The sequence below is a fragment of the Protopterus annectens genome, chromosome 1.part1 (assembly GCF_019279795.1).
Source record: "Protopterus annectens isolate FY-2018-M chromosome 1.part1, PAN1.0, whole genome shotgun sequence".
Lineage (NCBI taxonomy): Eukaryota > Metazoa > Chordata > Ceratodontiformes > Protopteridae > Protopterus > Protopterus annectens.
Genome location: NC_056726.1, coordinates 1,364,741,893 through 1,364,758,670, shown reverse-complemented (window position 1 = coordinate 1,364,758,670; position 16,778 = coordinate 1,364,741,893).

Sequence of the window (16,778 nt, the reverse complement as noted above, 5' to 3'; positions counted from 1 at the left end):
TAGTGCCAATGTTCAGAAAATCCTTTTACTTGGTTCATCTCTTAAGTAAAGGGATTGCATTCAGAAAAAAAGAGGTTATTACCTCTCAATACTCTTCCGTCATTAGACCAATAATTGGGTATAAGGCCCCATTTGGTATGTACCTCTCCAAACATCTGCACCAATTGGGAAGGCTCACAAACCAAATGCATAGCCTCTGACACCTGTCCTATGCGGACAGGCTCAAATCACTATCACTCTTCTCGGTATTGTACAGATTGCTCAGAGGTGATCTGTGTCTTGCCTACAAGGCAATCTCACACCCCGCCCTACTAAAGATGCTCTAGTTTTTAAGTCTAACTCCTCATGCATTACCCACTTGAAAGGCTTGAATCTAATATGCGACAGCAACAAAACCTGCTAGAAAAACAGGTTTGTCTCCCAGTGGCTGCCCTGTCTCTGGAACAGACTTCCCATTAAATGTCAAACAGAGTACCATGCTGACCAGCTTCAAGCAAAACCTTGATGAATGGGTGGGAAACCATAAATTTGTCCCAGGGGTTCCACCTCTGCCTCTCATTGACAGGAGCAACAGGTGCTGACTGAGTTTTTTTTTTTGGGGGGGGGGTGAACTCTTGGCTAGGCTTGTAAGGGCCATTAGCGTAGTAACCTCCAATGATCCTATGAGTGATTTTACACTCAACGACTCTACTTTTCCTTTATGTTTCTCTGGGACTCCACCCCAACATCCAAGAGACTGTGTGTACTCCTTAAGATGGTAGATAAACACATTCTGGCACTCAGTCTTCTCAAAGCTATTGCTTGGCATTTCATCATCACCTGGAGAGCACAATCAAAAGCCCAGTAAATATCATCACATCCAAACAAATTAATTTTTCTTGTGGACTTGCCCTAAATAAGGTTCAAAAGACAGCATAGTTTGACCATAAAAGAGGTACAGAAACCCTTCCTGGCACTCTCCCTTACTGAAGCTATCACTCAGCATTTCATCACCTGGAGAGCAGAATCAAAAGACCAGTTATCACCTCACATCCAAGCAAACTAATTTTTTCTGTGGACTTGCGTCAAATAAGGTTCAAAAGGCATCATAGTCTAACCATAACTGTATGTCTTTATGTCCATTAATCCAGTTAAAATCCTACTGAGGTATATATTTAATTTTATCTAAAACAATATTGTATAATATAAAATTATCTATTTAAAATTTTTAATAGGTTTGCATACAGTAAAGGGATGTCAGCTATAAACTACTGACCTTTTCCCTGCCTATATATTTCATCATTCAACAAATACCCCAGTTAACTCTACATAATTCCCTCCAAATGAAATATTCACTTGATAAAATATATATATTTTTTTACTTTTTAGTACTGCTCCTGAATATAACACATGCCCTTAAACTAAGTTCCTTCATCAGGAAATAATCCATTCTACTAGCCACAGCATACATTAAACACTGTAACTGTTTTTCTTGACTATTAAATGCAAACGTAGCAACTTCACTGATAGTTTTTTTCGCTATCCTTCTTTCCTGTCTCTCACTCTTACCTTGCAGAGTGGCTTACATATCACTTCCACCTTATGATACTACACTTACTGTTAATGTAATCCGACCTATAATTCTTTGCATCATTTAAAATCAGCATTCCCTTTGATTAGTGCCATTTTCCCTACTCTACTTTTCCTCCTTGCCCCCCCCCCCCTCCTTGAAATCACAGAGACTGCATGTACTTTCTTAAGGTAAATTTACTAGTTTATTATCTTTTTTATGTACTTTAATAATACTGCCATTTCTTCTTCCATGGCATAGGAAAAATACTTTGTTGTTAAGAACAATTATCCATTTGAATAAGAGTTATTTTTGTTTTTTCTGATTGCATATCTGTAACAGAGAAACTGCCTAACAGTGTCAGTTATGCTATTTGTCTTTCTTAGCTTATAATATTGCATTGTATAAGAACTCATACTGCTACTAATATTGCTTAGCTTAGGTCATAGCTGGCCTTAGGCATAGGCCAACTAGGCGCTGTTCTAGCAGGGGCGCTTTTCCAATACTTATTTGGTGTAGGCAGACCAGGATGGGGGCACCAGGTGGTGTGGTGGGGGGGTGCCATGGAGCCCTTTTGCATAGGGCACCAGTAGACCTAAGGTCGCTCCTGGCTCAGCTACAGTATACCCTGTGCATGTATATGGTACTTAACATGACATTCCAGACTAAATTATTATTTGTTATTGCCCTCTTATCATTAATCAATCCCTATAAATTTGAATTATATTATTTTTGGCACATACTTCACTGCTATATTTTTTACGATGTGCTCTCCACTTAGCATTTGGAATGTAGCTTGGTGCGTGCATGTGGTAAATGCCATTCTAAAGCCTCAGCATTAGTATAGGTTTCAAATAAGATATTTAATAATTTGCTTACTGTCGGTGAATCTACCTAACTAATTTACAAAAACAAAATCGCCACTGATTCTAAAGACAACCACAAAGCATTCTATAGCTATGTCAAGAGTCTCAATGGCAACACTCAGATCTGCTCTGAGTTACAGCACAATGACACTAAATATACAGAACCAACTGATACTGCCAACATCCTGGCAGATAGTTTCAGTGCTAACTTTACCCCCCTCTCATCCCCTAAAGGGCCCATCTCTATACCGGAAGAATGCAAAGTTCCTGTAATCATGGCTGCACTGGTAAAAATCACTCTCCAAAGCCAAGAACACAGCATCCATGGGACCTGACAACATCCTAGGCTGCATTCTACAAGAACCACAGAACGAACTGGCACCCCACCTAAGTACCACGTTCAATCATAACCTCACCTCAGGCTTTGTGCCCAGTGAAAGGCACACAGCAATGGTTATTCCACTTCACAAAGGGGGAGCCACCACGGACCCTGGGAACTACCGCCCCATTAGCCTGATGAGCCTGGTCTGCAAGACCATGGAACGTATCATCGTGGAACCTATAAACAAAGACATTGGTAATGTACAAACTCTGGACCCCACCCAGTTCAGGTTTGTAAAAAGCAGATCATGTCTCCAAAACCTGATAGACTTCTTTGAAGCAGTCACCAAAGCTATAGATGAGGGTAAGGTGGTTCACACAGCCTATCCAGATCTTGCCAAGGCTTTAGACACCATCCCCCACTCTGGAATTATAGATAAACTTACTAAACTCGATATAAATACCTATGTCACAAGACTGTCTGCCAACTGGCTCATTGACAAAACCCACACTGTGAAAGTAGCAGACTCCAAATCCAACTTCAGACCAGTGACAAGTGGAGTACCACAGGGTTCAGTCCTGGGTCCTCCCTGTGTGGTATCTACTTCTCAGAAGTACAGGCTAACACAGAAGGTCTTTGGCTAATGAAGTTCGTAGATGACTGCAAACTGGGAGCCATAATCGAAACTCCTAATGATGTGGACATCCTACAAAAGGGCCTCACTGAGACAGATGCCTGGTGTCAAAACCATGGCCTCAAGCTCAATGCCAAAAAGTGCATTGTCATCTCCTTTGGTAAAAACTCTGTACCCATGAACTACCACATAAGCGGTAGTCTACTTAACACCGAAAATATGATGAGACCTTGGGACACAGGTGGACAGTAGTCTCTCCTTTGATAATCACATTGCCACAGTAGTCAGGAAATCCTTCTACGTGGCACACCTCATCACAAAAGGTTTCTCATCCAGGAAAAAAGAGGTCATTGTTCCCCTCTACTCGTCACTCATTAGACCCATTATAGAGTACAATGCTCCTTTTGGTATGTACCTCACAAGACATCTACAACAACTAGAAAGGCTGCAGAAGTACCTCACAAAGAGGATTACAAGCCTCAAATAGATGCCCTACGCAGACCGTCTCAAAAAACTCCAGCTTTACTCCATTGCATATCGCCTACTCAGAAGTGATCTCTGCCTAACATACAAAGCTATGTCAAACTCAGAGCTGTTGGACATGCTTCACTTAAAGAAATCCCAATCCCTCCGAGCTATACGCTCTAGGGACCTAAACCCTGTCACCACAATAAACAGAACATGCTGGAGGGATAGATTCCTGTCCCATACTCTGGAACAAACTACCTATCTATATCAAACAAAGCTCCTCATTAGCACTGTTCAAGAAAAATCTTGATGATTGGATGGGAAATAGGAAATTCAACCCGGGGATCACCTGTGTGGCTCTGCTCAACAGGGGCACAGGAAAATAATTTTCTTGGGTGGGAAAGCCAGGGTACCTTTTTGGGTAGGCTTATATAGGCCCTAGGGCCAATAGCCTAGTACCTACCTATGGACCCATTTGAACTGCTCAAAATCTGCAAGGCTGATGTAGCAAATATATCAGGCTTATACCATACAGCTTCTGTTGTACTATTTAGAAGTATGCTTGAATGTAACTGTATCAGAGTTCTACATTACCTAGTTGAAGGAGTGGTCACATAATTCTCATACAGTTTTACTTATAACTCATTACTCGTACTGAGCAGCATAGCATATGTTTTAGTCTTATTTTTCCTTTCCTTTGTGCTCACATAGAACAGGTCAGCCACTTATGCATAATTAATGAATATGGAAATTGAAATGCCAGTCTGCAATCAGTGTTTGTTTAATAATCAGATTAAGCTACTTTTTGGCATAGTGTTGACTGAAGTTTAATAATTCTGCATTTATGTTACTCAATGAAATCCTGCATTTATGTTGTTCAATGAAATCCTGCTTAATTTGTGATTTTGCAATTGATAGCCAACTCACTTGCTCCACAGCATACATTTTAAATACTAATATCAGAGTTACTCTCAGATAAGTGGCTTTCAGGAAAAGATTCAAAAACGAGAGACATAGAAACATGTATACATCAAATCAATTACCTAAGACCTTCCTGGAAATGTGACCATATACAATGAAAAAAAAAAAAACATCTAAAAAACTGAAATGCAGACAAAGCAAATCAGCACGTGAGATTTTTTTTTAAGAAAAGTAATGACTTAATGTATCTCAAACAGGCTGAACAGTATGGATAAAGCGGCTTTAGCGCTTCCGCCTTTGTGGTTGCTGTTGTATAGGAATTGAGTAAACAAGCGGTTAGTACATTGCCACACCTTTTCTGGTATATACACACATATATATATATATATATATATATATATATATATATATATATATATATATATTGTTTTTTTTTTTACTTTTTCAGAAAATCTTGACCAATGACATTAATTTGCAGCTTGTAAGGTATTTGAAGCAATGACAGCAGAAATAGTAATGCTAAGAGTAGCAAAAGCAGCCACTGCGAAGTACTAGCAGAAACAGTAAGCTACTACTAATGCTTTTCACGCTTGCACTAGTCAGACAAGCAATGACAAAATCAGAAATAATAACAGTGGTGATGGCAGCCCGGGAGACAGTTTTGATAGATACTGTACCTTTTAATCAGCCATTTAAAATCTACACACATTACATCCCGACCTAAGTGAGTCTGCAAACATTACAAAACACATAAAGTAATGCCTTTTTGCAGGTTTCAAGCCTATCGGCACACTACAGTGTGCAGATCCAGGAATTTGAAGGGGGGGGGTGCAGTCTGGAAAGTAGACCAGCGAGATAGGGTGGTGGGGGATGGCAAATAGAAGGTTGAGGGCTGTGGACAAATCATCTTAAACTGCTCTGACAACATGTAAGAAAGACAGCAATATAAATACAGATGCATATCATTGTGATGTGGCTGTGATGGAAGAGACAGGTAATTCCTTCCCCGGACACAGAATATTTATAGGCAGTACCAACTATTTCAAGGCATTCTTAGATGAGATATTTGGTTACCCATGCCAAATCACAGTCTTCTTTTAATGGCATAGCTCATATATACATTATGATAACCTAGCAATGACTCCCACTGAAGTTGATATCACCACAGCAATTACAACATTAAATGTTAGTGGGTTTTGCAAGTAAATACTGATTTCTTGAAAACAATGAGGTTTAACTAATAGCGCAGCAAGTAAATCCCAAAAAGTAAATACTCAGTTCAGTTATACACAGTGTGACATCTGACACATACATAATCTCACCTCTTCAGAATCTGAGATTAGAATTCATTGCTCTTACTTATGTCTTCATTGTATTCAACTTGGAAGCTGAGAACATACCAAAGTTATCTAACAAAAATTGATCTAAACACTTAAATAAATTATCTGACTTTATCAGATAATTTGTCAGCAAACAATGAAATCTATTTTTTATACCATACCATAGCATCATCATCACCACCACCACCCCTTTCCCATTTCCTACATGAGATTGGGCTGTGTAAATTTTCAGCATCTCTCTGCATTCAGTGACATTTTTCCGTCTTCTTCAACAATAATGCCTAACAGTCACAGGTCACCTGTCACACAGTCCATCCATCTCTTTACTGGATGCATTCATCTCCTTTTCTCTTGCTTTCTTGTCGGTCCCAAACCTTCTTTACCAGAATGTCTTCTGGTTTCCTGTACATGTGCCTGAATCATAAGTATAGTCATGATATCAACATTGTGTGAACAACTGTCAAGGTACTTGTTACAAGAAAGTATCTTCTTGGTCATTAAAGGGGGATAAACATCATGGGGGATCTGGAAGGGTCATGTGCCCAGACCACACAATAACAGAGCTAATGTAACTTCTAAATGGGAATAATGGGTGATATCACTATATTTGCATTGAACGTAAATGGGATGACTACCCCTTTCAAGAAGGAGAAGGTTATAACTGTCCTAAAAAAGGAAGGTACAAATATAGCAGCATTGACAGAAACCCATTTAGGTCATCAACAGCATACAAAGCTAGTGAGATGTGGCTAAGGTCTGCTGGCAAGATTTATGTATGAGGGAGCCCAAATGAGGAGCACAGTAATTTTAACTTCTGGTTCTATTCTGTACAAAATCATAAGTAGGTTAAATGATAAAAATGGTCACATAATACAGAAAAAGTGGTATGCAACTGTAAAGTGCTCTTTATTAGGTCGTGATCACCATAATTTCCATATGAATCCAAGATATATATTTACTAACTTGTCATTTCATAGGAAGTAAAAATCATATATATTTATCTTGAATAAGGAAGCATTTTTGTTACTGCATTTATGATCGCCTTCCCCAAATTTGCACTAATATGCTATGAAATATTTCAGGCATGGCAATAATGCCCCTCAAGACAGCTAATTTACCAAAACAGTCATTCCCTATAATAATTGTCCAAACTGTTCTTAAAAATGTCTTTGCTTTAATATAATTTGGTGGTCTATTTCAGGCTTCAGTTACTCTGTTAGAGAACCAGTTAGTGCATCTGTTATTCCTGTACAATCTCATGTATAGGTTGTGTGATGCTTTCTACTGCACTTTGATAACCCAAAACATTCCCAGAGGTAATTGTGTGTAAACATTCTGTATACTTGAATCAGCTCTTCTACTAAATATCTATCTGTCTGAGTCACTGTATGTGTGTACAACTTCAGAACGTTTCATATTTCATAATAACTTGACTTTCACATCCACAGATGCCTTTGGCATATTTCCTCTGTACCCTTTCTAATTTAATCATATTGTTTTTCTTAATAATTGTCCATACTGTTAAGTTTAGGTCTAGCCATCTTATCAGAAATATATTAATACTTACTTAACCCAGTTTATTGATCAGTGTTTTGTATATGACCCTATCAAATGTTGAAGGTATGGCTATAGAAATTACATCACAACACAGTTTCTCATGCATAACTATTATTATAATATGATTACAGAAGACCATATTACAAATATTTAAAAGCATATCATCTACATATGCATGGTGATATACAGTTTTGAGTCCTACGATTTCAAATTCTGACAATAATGTATCCAAAATAATATTCTCCACAAGAATGTTTGGGCGTGCGTGTGTGTGTGTGTGTGTGTGTGTGTGTGTGTGTGTGTGTGTGTGTGTGCGTGTGTGTGTGTGTGCGTGTGTGTGTGTGTGTGTATAATATCTTTATACTGGGAATCAACAACTAAGTCTACTCCTTTACTGAAAAGTCATTGTATATTACTTTGAGGAATTTGTTAAAAGGTTTAAAACAGTTTCACAGGTGTGATCTTATATTGATTGAAGTTACCACCAGTTATCCTGTATAACCATTTGAGTGCTCTTTTTGCAAGTAGTTTCCTAACAAACCTCTGATGATGGCACTGGTGTGTGTGTGTGTGTGTGTGTGTGTGTGTGTGTGTGTGTGTGTGTGTGTGTGTGTGTGTGTGTGTGTGTGTGTGTGCGCTCTGTGAGCAACTACAGCAGAGCTATCAAGCCACTGATGGGAGGAAGTGAGGGTACTTTGTGCCAACACTTAAACAAATCTCAGGCCAGAATATCTATTTGAAATCAACTAACTTTTAACATTTTCAAAACAGTCAGTTGAAAGTATGAAAAATAAAGTATGAAGTCCTAGCCAGCGTACACATATTAAAAAAATATCCAAGACATGAAATTATAGTGTTTTTCTGACTTTACACCTAAAGTAATATAAAAAGACATTTTGTATATTAATGTAATATTTTTATTGCTATACTGTACTGTGGTATAAAAATGACATAAAATATTTTGGATTACAATTTAAGATGTAGCTACTTATTTGCTTTTAAGACAGGCAGTGTGGTCTAAGGTTATTTTATGGGTAATTATGCCTGTACATTTCCATAAAATTCCAAATATGAAAGTGTCAACCAATTTTAGAGATACTAGCATTTTATACAAGGAGTGAAATAGCCATTTGTTAATTCATTTTGAAACCACATTTCCATGTGTGAGAAAGGTGATAGCAAATTGTCAAGATAGACAAGACTTTATCTCCAGCAGAAATCTCCATCTTATCCTGTCTACAGTTCATCATGTGAGATCTGACATTCCTGTACAGACTAAGAGATATCCTCTCTCCGACCTGACTTTGGTATATCACATGGCTTCCTTCCAGTGGGCTATGCCAAGTTCACCTCCTGTGGGAGACCCAAGAAGCTGCCTACCCCCAACATGGAGGAGAGTGTCTACTCACAGACTAATGAACTTCTCACATTGCTGCAAAGATTACTCCAACTACACGGCAATAAAACCCAATGTTTCCAAATGATATCCACAATCTCTTTCTCTTAGTTGCTACTCGGCATTCATTGCCATAGGTATAGCTTGCAGGTATGGGTTTTTGTCATATCTACTTCATACAGAGCAGTAAATTACTCCAATTTATTCTGAAGATAAGTCACTGCAGGTAAAAAGAACTTAATCTGCAAACAACAAAAATGCCACCCCCACATCCACAAACTGGGCCATTTCTAGGTACTGGCTGACTGGATGGCCTGTACATGAAAATCTCAAGCAAGTGAGGAGGCAAGGTAAAATTCTGTCAGTGCTATACTCACCTTGGTCACTACTGACTTAATGCCAAGACTGTAAGTAAAACTTTCATTCCTAAAATACATTGACCAACAGCATGTATCAGGACCTATGAAAACCTGTAATGCTGCAGTTCTTTCCATAATCCAGCCTGTGGTATGTAGTCATATGTTTTCTCTGAGTCATTAACCACATATGGATATTATTGGCAAACTCCTATAACTTTTCATTTATATGCCATGAAGTTTTTGAACAGATTATTTACAAAGTCTGTTTATTCACACACACACATACACACACACATACACTTTCTCATACAGAACAAACAGTTTAAATTGCGCGAGCGCACGCGTGCGCGCACACACACATGCACACACACACACACACACACACTTACCTTCTCTCACAATCAAATGGCCATAATCGCACAGGCGCGTCACACACACGCACTTGCCTTCTCTCTTAAAAGAACCGCTATCGTGTACTTTCGCTACTTTTGGTACATTTACGCATCCAATCCTACCTACGTGTGTGTGTAAACTCTCAAAATGTCACTCTATACCACCCATTAAACTGGGCTTAAAGTAACATCTATTATCTCTTAATGTTTCTGTATTGCCAAGATATCTTTCTTCTTTAGCTTTTCATTGAAGTTCCTGGTGATCTCAGAAAACCAAAAGCCTGCTTTTTTTCCCCCTGTTGGAATGAGGAGCTGGTCAAAAGCAGATTTCACTAGTTCACATTATTGTGAACAGCACACAGCGTAAACAAAAAAGTAATGCATGTACTTACGCTGGCCAAGTATTCTATTTAAATGAGCAATAATAGGACCACAGTGCTTATAATATCCCATTCCATTGTCCACTCCTGGTAATATACAAATAAATACTGTTTATTTAAAATTCCATGTGCGAGTACAGAAAGTATTTAAATACGCATTGGTGTATGTGCATGCGAAGGAGAAAAGGCTTTCACCATGGAGTGAAGAGAGTTTTTTTTAAATTATTGAAGCCTCCTGGCCAACCTGTACCTGCATAAGAGGGAGGGCGTTTGCCTTCCATATGGTACCAATGCCTTTGGACACATTTAGAGGAACTAATCAGGATATGAGGATCAGGTCACCTGATTGGCACCACTACTTTTCTGTAACTTAACGAAAGACAACTTTGGCAGTGTAGTTTTATATTTCCAATTTCTCAAAAGAAAAAAAAAAGCTTATTTTTTCTGATGACAGGCTGTGTGGGTTAACAAATAGAGGGAGGAACGCGCCCCTGTGCCAAGGTCTAAATCCGTCAATTCAGAATACATTATACTCCTGACCGCTATGTACACACAAGCTCGGAGGAAAGGAAAAGGTAGAAAAAAAAATTAAATCTTACATTTTCCCTGTTTTGAGTCCTACTCCTCACATGCTCTGCTAATTGAGTAATCAAGCCATTAGTACATCGCCACAATTTTTATTTATTTTTTTCAACTTTTTCAGAAAATCTGGGAAATCTTTATGTGACCCCACCCCTCAACCCTGGCATCAGTCTTACCCCAGTGCTGAAGTTATAACTAGATTCTTTTTTTCCATAAAAAAGCAATGTGAACTTTAGCCTGTGCCCACCATCTCAACCCAAATGAAAACTGACAGGAACGGAAAAGTAAACCAAAGTTGACACAGGGAAGCAAAGTGGGATTGGAACTGAACGCATACAGGATATCTATGAGAAAATTGAGATTGTGGGTGGGAATGTGAGTGACGCGATTACATGGGCGTTACTTTGGTCAGCAGAAATGCAGACCTGAATTTTAAACACTGGGATTGTCCCTATAAAGACAACGTATGCACTGCTACTGATTAGCATAGCAGGTGGTGATAATCTATGCACCTAAATGTATGTTTTCTGTAGATGACTGTATCACACACACAAAATGAGAATTTAAACTTCATGAGAATGAAATAATAATATTTGATATTCATGTACATGGCAGCAATCTCCTTGGCAGACATTTTGGTATAGTATAGCAGAATAAAAACTGTGAGAACACAGACTGCAGTGTTAGTGCTGTTGGTGGACACAAGAAGACACTCAGGTTTTGTCATGATCAGTGCACAGACATGGTTCTTCATGCTGATTCACATGTGAATGGGATGCCACTGGAGGTGAACCAGAGATACCAGCCACAACATAAACAGGAGTTCCTAGCCTCTAACCACTGCTACAGTTCACATCATCATATCCAAGGTGGTGGCATTGAGGTTGGCATCCCTACATACAAAGGTATGCCATATTTTAATGTTCATTATTTCAGAAAATCAGTAAGCACAGTTTTCTTTATTAACATGTGCATTCTGTAATTTCTACCACTGTAACATGACCTAACAGAGCATCTGAGGAATCAGCAAACAACATACCAGGTATGCATTTAGATATGTTATACCAGTTTACACATATTTCCACGTTTGGCTTGATGCTCACTTGTTCTTCTTTACAGAGTCTTCTGGTGTCATGACACTGACATGAAGACCAGGCATGCATAACATTAAAGTGATATTTAGTATACTGTTTAACTTCATGTTCATTTTTTTTTTGCATTCCTGTTTTTAAGTGCATGTGTATAACATGTGTTTCTATGTATCTGTCTAGCATTGCAACTGGTCCACCTCTTGAATCCCCCCAGGCATCTTCCATTGATCCTGATACAAGGCATCATGCAGAAGATGTCGACAGCACAGCCACTGATGCACAAGACTCTTCACTGGGAGTTACTTTCTCCAGCTCTGTTGCTGACAGTCCTTTGTCCCAAGATATGTCCTCTAACCCAGAGGACAGTGAATACAGGCAGTATGCTGGTAGTTGAGCATTAGCTAGGAGTCATGAAGACAATCTAGGCTAAGTGTCTTCACATGGCTCCAGCAGTGATAGTGACACAGCTCTGCAGTGGACAGTGGTCATCTGTGAAACAGCATAAACCCAGGTTGTGGAGTAGCACCTTCTGTTACAAGCTCATAGTGAGTCACACCACTGTCATGTCACAAAATTGCATCCACTTCTAAGGCAACTGATAACTTTGCACACCACATATGGTTATTGCATGAGAGCCAGGAGTGCAGGCATGTCAAGGTCATGATAGCACTTGCTCACCATAGGGGCATAGTGGCACCAAATGAATGCTCTGTTGAAAACTTTGTCTCAGCTGCTCTTGAGAAGTGTCATAATACTACCCATACCACATGTGCCCTGACCCATATTATTAATATCCCACCATTAGTTAGAATGAGATCTCCTCTTTAGCAACCTGTCAATGTCACTCGGGCATCCACAGTACCTGTGCTGAAAGCTGCATGTATAGCTGTTTTAGATTACCATTCTGAGACAAATTCTGATGGTTCATGAAGCACAGTATGTTCATAGGTTCATTGGTAGGTACTAGGCTATTGGCCCTAGGGCCTATATAAGCCTAGCCAAAAGGTACAAAAGGTACCTTGGCTTTTGCTACCCAAGAAAATTATTTTCCTGTGCCACTGTCGAGCAAAGGCACAGAAGTGATCCCCAGGGTGAATTTCCTATCTCCCATCCAATCACCAAGATTTTTCTTGAAGAGTGCTAATGAGGAGCTTTGTTTGATATAGATAGATAGTTTGTTCCAGAGTATGGGAAGTGTCTGGGACAGGAATCTATCCTTCCAGCATGTTCTGTTTATTGTGATGACAAGGTTTAGGTCCCTAGAGCGTGTAGCTCGGAGGGACTGGGATTTCTTTAAGTGGAGCATGTCCCAAAGCTCTGAGTTTGATATAGCTTTGTATGTTAGGCAGAGATTGCCTCTGAGTAGGTGATATGCGAAGGAGTAAAGCTGCATTTTTTTAGATGGTCTGCATAGGACATCTGTTTGAGGCTAGTAATCCTCTTTGTGAGGTATTTCTGTGGCCTTTCCAGTTGTTGTAGATGTCTTGTGAGGTGCATACCAAAAGGGGCATTCCACTCTGTAAAGGGTCTAATGAGTGAATAGTAGAGGGGAATAATTACATCTTTTTTCCTGGATGAGAAACCCTTTGTGATGAGGTGTGCCACGTAGAAGGATTTCCTGACTACTGTAGCGATGTGATTATCAAAGGAGAGACTACTGTCCACCTGTGTCCCAAGGTCTCTTATCACACTTTCAGTGTTAAGTAGACTACCGCCTATGTGGTAGTTCATGGGTACAGAGTTTTTACCAAAAGGGGTGACAATGCACTTTTTGGCACTGAGCTTGAGGCCATGGCTTTGACAACAGGTATCTATCTCCACGAGGCCCTTTTGTATGATGTCCACATTGTTTGGAGTTTTGATCATGGCTTCTAATTTGCAGACATCTGTGAACTTTGCTAGCCAAAGACCTTCTGTGTTAGCCTGTACTTCAGAGAAGTAGATACCAAACAAGAGAGGTCCCAGGACTGAACCCTGTGGCACTCCACTTGTCACTGGTCTGAAGTTGGATTTGGAGTCTGCTACTTTCACAGTGTGGGTTCTGTCAGTGAGCCAGTTGGCAACCCATCTTCTGACATAGGGATTTATACCTGGTTTAGTGAGTTTATCTATAATTCCAGAGTGGGGGATGGTGTTGAATGCCTTGGCGAGATCTAGATAGGCTGTGTGAACCACCTTACCCTCATCTACGGCTTTGGTGACTGCTTCAAAGAAGTCTATCAGGATTAGGAGACATGATCTGCCTTTTACAAACCCAAACTGGGTGGTGTCCAGAGTTTGGAGATTACCAGAGTCATTGTTTATAAGTTCCATGATGATACATTCCATAGCCTTGCAGACCAGGCTCGTCAGGCTAATGGGGCGGTAGTTCCTAGGGTCCGTGGTGGCTGCCGCTTTGTGGAGTGGGATAACGATCACTGTGCGCCATTTAGTGGGCACATAGCCTGAGGTGAGGCTATGATTGAACATGGTACTTAGGTGGGGTAACAGTTCATTCTGTAGTTTATGTAGAACGCAGCCTGGGATGTTGTCAGGTCCCATGGATGCTGTGTTCTTGGCTTTTTAGAGTGTGGTTTTTACCTGTGCAGCCATGATTACAGGAACTTTGCATTCTTCCGGTATAGAGATGGGCCCTTTAGGGGATGAGAGGGGGGTAAAGTTAGCACTGAACCTATCTGCCAGGATGTTGGCAATATCAGTTGGTTCTGTATATTTAGTGCCATTGTGCTGTAACTCAGATCTGAGTATCGCCATTGAGATTCTTGACATAGCTATGGAATGCTTTGTGGTTGTCTTTAGAGTCAGTGGCGATTTTGTTTTCGTATCTAGCTTTGGAGGATTTTATGAGGGATCTCAGCTTCTTACTGAGGCTGACCAGGGACTTCCTCCAATCATGGGATTTAATTCTTTTTTGCAACATTATCTTTCTTCTGTTGAAGAGTTTAATTATGGCAGGGGACCACCAAATTGGCTTCCTTTTTTTGGAGGATAGCATCATGGTTCTGTTAGGTCCATGCACTCATGTAAGTGCTTATAAAGTGCATTTGTGTAGGATTAAGCAGTCATACCTCTCTTGTCCGTTAGCATGGGTGTCGTGAAGTGTGCCACTTCTGTCTTAAGAAGCATGACGTTGGCTTTGGAGAAATTTTTATGGTTGTTTCCCTAATGGGGGGTGGGGGCGGGATGTGGATGTGTAGGGTGATTAGATTGTGGTCAGATCTGACCAATGAGGAATTGACCTCTGGTATGGAGCACCGATTGCCCATGTTGGTAATGACCAGGTCTAGTATATTGCTGCCCCTGGTGGGGGTGTGGATAAGGTGATTTAAGGCATTGGCATTTATGAATTCCAGAAAACGTTGAGCAAAAGAGTTGGTACATGAGTAGTTTTTCCAGTTAATGGTGGGGTAGTTGAAATCACCCATTATTAGGGTGTTAGGTTGTACCCTAATATTTTCCAGTGTATCAAGAAATGAGGAGTGGGAATCCTGGGGCATTGTTTTGGGTTGCAGTCTTGTCCAGAGTTAGTTGCACTTGGATAATCTCAGATGCATTATGCTGAGCACCTAGCCTGGAGGTGTGGATATCCTTAATGAATATGGACACACCTCCACCTTTAGTGTTTCGGTCCAGGTTAGGTGGCCGAAAGGTGTGGTATGAATTATAGCCTAGTAATGCAGGGGTACTCTCTGGAGCCTTGAACCAGGTCTCTGTCACTGCACAGATGTCAATGTTCTCCATTTTAAGGAGTGCCTCGAGTGAGTACAGTTTGAGGTTTAGACTTCTAGCACTGAGTAGCAATACCCTCAGATTTTGCTTGCTTGTACCTGTTATGGTGATTAATTTGTGATTCGAACCTTCCGTAAAAAAGGCACTATAGGGGTGGCTAGAGCCTTAGTCAGTATCTGGAATCCCAGGGGCAACAGGTGCCAGCTGTCTCTGTTAAAGCATCTTAGTTTGTCGATCATGTCATCCCAGGCAGACAGATACTGGATCCCCTCAGAATGACACCAGAAGCTTAGCCAATTGTTGAAGTCAATAATTGTGTCCTTGTACTGTGGTATTATTCTGGGTGATGGCAGGATGCTACTCAGGGCTAGGGTAATACCTGCCTGGCCTACAAGATCGGACAGCTCCTCCATGTCCCTTTTCATGTAGTTCAGGGAGGTATGTCTCAGGTCATTCACACCAACATGGACAATGACAGAATCATATTTGTATTTGTTGTGGAGTGACCTGAGTGCATACATTATGTGGTGGATCCTGGCACCTGACAGGCAGCTGTTAGTAACTTTCTCCTTGTTTAGCCTGGTGAGTGGAACATCAGTGTGCCTGACTATAGAGTCACCTATGACTAGAGTGTTGGGCACATTATGCCTTATGGGCTGTGGTTGAGTGGCACACTGAGTTTGTGGGCTATGTGTCATTTTGGTTGTGTTGGGGAGGGGAGGTTGCTTGCGTTGATGCTTTGGAGGTCTCTGTTGCTTGGGCAGGTTTTTACTGAGAGCCTCCGCGAATGTAGGTGTGTGTTTTGTGTTTCTATGTGTGTGTTTTGGTGGTGTAATTTTTGAGGTACTATGTGCTGAGTCTGGTGTAAGTGTTTACCTTCTCCTCTTAACTGTCTAGTCCAGTCTTGGGTGAAGAGAGCTTTGCTTCCAGTTTGGCTATATAAGTGCATCTCTCACAGGTTGTAGTGTTGGGTGGTAGGAGGAGGGGGTTGTGTGTGTACATGAGGCAATTGCTGCATTACCCCATGATGCCCAGATTCATCAGATAGGAGAAAATGTGCATGTGTATGTGCAGTGCACAGAACCCCAATGCATCCTGCCCTACACAGGGCACCACCACCTCATCTATGCTATAACATTATAGGGCTGAGGTTTCATCATGTGACAGGGGCAGGCAAGATCATAGCATGAAC